Below are 4,288 nucleotides of genomic sequence, written 5' to 3' on the forward strand. Positions count from 1 at the left end.
ACAGGCTGGCTGGCGGATGCTCTGCCCCGGGGGCATGGCCTTGCGGGCCGAGGCTCAAGAACGGCAGATCGGGGGTCATGTGTGTGTACAGGCGGGGGGCCTGGGCTGCCAGGGGCTGGGGGCTGCCAGGCGTGTCGTGGCCGGCAGGCCCCCGCACGCCCCCATACACTCCGCCCGCACCGCCGACGTAGCGCGGCAGCGGCGCCCTGCGGCGCTCTGGGCTGCGAGAGGGCGGCCGCCGCCGCGAGTCGCGCCCGCCGGGCGGCAGCTGCTGCTGCTCCTCCTGCGGGCGGTACCCTTCCTGGCGGCGCCGCCGTACCGCTGCCGCCGACAGCTCCACCCGCCTCTCCAGCTCAGCCGTGCGCCCCTGGCGGCCAGGGCTTGCATCGGCCAGCTGGCGGGCAGGGGGGCTGCGCTGCCGCGGCGGCCCACGCCGCTCATGCGAGCGGCCTCCAGCCTCCTGCCGCCGCTCCGCGTCCCGCTCGCCAGGGACACGTGGCTGCTGGCTGGCAGCATGCTTGCCGCGGGGGTAGGGGCTGTGCTCGCGCTCACCCCGCTCACGTGCCACCCCGTGCCCGCCTGCCCCGCCCTGCCGCCGCTGGCTGGCGCTGGCGCTGGCACCGCGGCGGCCTGCGCACAGGAGGCAGCACATGAGTGCCTTGCTGCCCCGTGCTTGCTGCTGGGCGGCCCACGCCCGCCTGCTGCAACCAGGCCTACAAGCAAAGGCCACAGGCAGGCTGCTGGCATACCTTCAGCAGAGGGAGACCGGCGAGCGCGCTTCCGGTCGCTGCCAGGGCGCTCCTGGCCGCCCTCGCCGCCGCCGCTGCGCCGCCGCGGCGACCTGTGGGCAGGGGTACGCATGGCATGGCAGGCAGGCGGTCCAGCGGCCTGTCATGCAGCCAGCAAGGCAGCAAGGACCCTGCCCAGTGCTGCAGGCATGACGCCACAGCCTGCGGCCATGCTCGCTAGTGCATGGCAGCCATAGCTGCAGAGCAGCAAAGCAGGATGGGCGGCAGCTCACTGGCGGCGTGGGCTGGCAGCATCCTTGGCAGCCTTGCCCTCGTCCTTGGCACTGGCAGGTGCTACCTTGTTCAGGCTGCCATGCGCTGCTGGCCTGTCGCCACAGGCACCAGGCCTGCCACCGCCGCTGCGGGCCCCCACTGCCTCGCCCTTGGGGGAAGCCGCTTGCACCTGCCGGCGCAGCATGGCGGCTGCGAGCCTTGGGTCCCTGGGACTCAATGGGACCGCAGCCGGCTGCTGCTGCTGCAGTGCCGCCTGCCCCTTGTCTTCAAACATGTGCAGCGCCTGCCACTGCTGCTGCAGCTGCTGCTGCCGCTGCTGCTGAGGTGCCGCCTGCCCCCTGTCTTCAAACACAGGCAGCGGCAGGCGAGTGGCAGCCTCGTCAGCGGCGGCGCCCTGTGCTGCCCCACTTCCCACGGTAGTGGCTCCACCTGCCTGAGCCCCGCCTGCTGGCTCTGCAGGTGCGGCCGCCGCCTTCCCACCACGCTCTTCTGCTGCCGCCTGCCCGGCACGCTCTGCTGCAGCCGCTGCCCCAGCACGCTCAGCGGATGCCGCCTCCCCAACTACCCCTGTGGCTGCAGGCGGCAGCAGCGCGCCCTTCCGGCTTCCTGCCGTGTCAGTCTGCGACGCAGCTGTCCCCTCTTGCACATCCGGGGTTGGCACGGGCGGTTCTGCCAGCCTATCCCCGCTTGGGGCGGCGACGCGTGCCTTCCCTTCTCCCTCAGGCAGCTGTTGTGATGTGGCAGGGGCTGAGGCCTCGGCAGCTGCAGTGGCGACAAGGGCAGGCACTGCGGTGTGCTCAGCTGCTGCAACTGGCAGCTCGGCAGGGCCCGCTAATGCTGCCCCCTCCTCCTCTGTCCTGGGCGTGCCTGCTGCTGCTGCTGCTGTTGGGTGCTGCCATTTGGGCGGCGGCGGTGCCTTGTCCTCTCCTGTGGGTGCTTGAGCCTGTTGAGCAGCCTGGCTGCTGCGCTCCTGTGCTGCCGCTGCAGCAGCAACCTCTGCAACAGCCTTGGCTAGGTAGCTGGGCACGAGCTCCACCGGCGACAAAGGCGGCGCCCCCCCTGCTGCCTCGCCCTGGTCGGCAGATGCGCCATGCTCCTCCTGATGCTCCACTGGACCTTCAGACTGCTCCTCATCATCCCCACTGGCAAGTAGGGTCCCGTCCAGTGCAATGAAGTCTGCCATCGCCTGCGTTGCGGCAGCGCGGCTGTAAAGATTGGCGATCAATGCATTGGACGACGGGCGTGCGATGCAGATTGATCCACCTGCTTGGTGGCCAGCTGCGTGAATTTTGTGGAGAAGCGCAAACGCCACCCCGACCCGCGCCGCCGGCGCCTGGAGGGTGTCGTGCCAGCGATGGCGACAGTCTGCACAATGCCAATTTGGGCCTGGGGGCACTGGCGGGTGTCCATGCAGAGCGAGGTGGAAACTCGGGATCCCGCTCCTCAAACACGCTTGAAACCGGCCTGTCCAGCCCCTGACATCCAATTGGGCGCTGTCAACCGACCCCAGTCTGCTTCTCAGCCTTGCAGGAGCGGCGCACTCCTGATCGCGCCCCTGCCCGGCGTCTTTGAGCATCTGGACACACCCTCGTCTTCCCAGGTCGGTGAACACGGGCTCCTGCACTCCTGCAGCCGCGCCAGCGCTCCGCAGCGCCGCAATTCCTGCCCCAGTGATTTGTTGTCTCGCTGACCGCCCCACGGCCCGGCCCTTCGCCTTCCCTGTCCCTTCCTGCGCCGCAGGCAGTCCCCAGGCTCTGCCTGCAGCCGCACGGCGCGCACAGCCTCGCCCTGCCCTCGCACCCCGCCCCACAGCCCCTATAGCAGCGGCCACTGGCCGCTGAAGCAGCATAGCGCCCCCAATGCACCGGCGGGCGCGCTCGCCGCCGCGCGGGTACAGCCCGATGGGCAGGAGCCACGAGCGGCGGCGCTCGCCGCCAGACCTGCGCCGCCATCACAGCCCTCCGCCGCGCTACTTCGACCTGCCGCCCAGGGGCATGGGCGGCCCGCCACCAGGTGTGCAGCTGTGCAGCAGCAGCAGCAGCAGGCGTGGCTGGCCGGCTGGGCCTGGGCAGCCGCACGTGCGGGCCAGGACGCCCGAGAGCTGGCAGCCGAGGCGAGGGGCCCCCATGTGTTGCATTCCCTCTTGAGCGGCCCCCAAACGGGCATGGTCAGCCGCTCCCCACACCTTGCATCCAGCATGCAGCCAGGCAGCAGCAGCGGGCATGCAGCGTGGCAGCGTGTTGTGCGGGGGCGCAGAGGCTGGAGTGGCTGGCTGCCACTGCGGGCGTTCGTGGTTCTGCTGCCTGCGGCTCTGCGGGTCGGGCTTCACTGCACAGCTGGGGCAAGGATCTGCCCCGTCCCATCCCCGATGCTCTGCGCGTGTTTAGCACCTCAGCAGCACCGGCAGCCTAGCCCCTGTCTCTGCAGTCGGGAGCCTGGCCAGCAGCAGGAGCCAGCTCTCGGCTGGCTGCTGGCTGGCAGCTGGGTTCAGCTGCGGCGGCGCCAGTGTGCTCCGTGCAGGTGACCTGCGCGGCCCGCCGCCGCCGCTGTACGACCGCCGCTCGCCGCCGTATGACCGCCGCTCGCCGCCACGAGGACCGCCGCCCGGCATGATGCCGCCGCGCGGGTGAGCCGCACCCGCCCGCCTGGCCATGCCCGCCCGCCCGCCTGCCCCTTTGCGTGCCAGCGGTCTGTATCTCTGTGGCACGCCTGGCCGCGACAGCCTGCTCCGCACCCCGCAAACCCTGGCCGCCGCCTGCAGCACCAGGCACCATCAGCCCCCCTTGACACGTCCCCCCTCAACCGCCTTCCCTCCTCTCCTCCACCCTGTGCCTGCAGCGACCTGGTGCCGTCTGTGCGCGTGACGTTTAAGAACCCGCTGCAGCGCCCCGAGGACGACCCCAACAACATACCCATCATGCCGCGCGGCCGCCACGCGCACCACGGCCCGCCCCTGGCCTCGCTGAGGCCGCGCAGCAGGTGGGCTGGGCGCTGGGGGAGGGGAAGGCGCACCGGGTGGGGGAGGGGCAGGTGGCGGCGGCCTTAATGCTGGAGGAGGGAGGTGGCGAGGGCGGCCACGCTTGCTGGGTGGCAGCAGGCGGGCAGCCTCCTGGGCGCTGAGGCGCGCCTTATTTCTGAGCAGACGTTCGGAGGATGCTGGTGTTCAGGCCTGGGGTGGCGCTTAGTCCCTGCACCTGCCTGCCCCCTGGTCTGCTGCAGGTCGCCGCCGCGGCGCGGCATGTCCCCGCCCCGCGCCCGCTCCTCGA

Source organism: Chlorella variabilis, assembly GCF_000147415.1.
Source record: "Chlorella variabilis unplaced genomic scaffold CHLNCscaffold_1, whole genome shotgun sequence".
Lineage (NCBI taxonomy): Eukaryota > Viridiplantae > Chlorophyta > Trebouxiophyceae > Chlorellales > Chlorellaceae > Chlorella > Chlorella variabilis.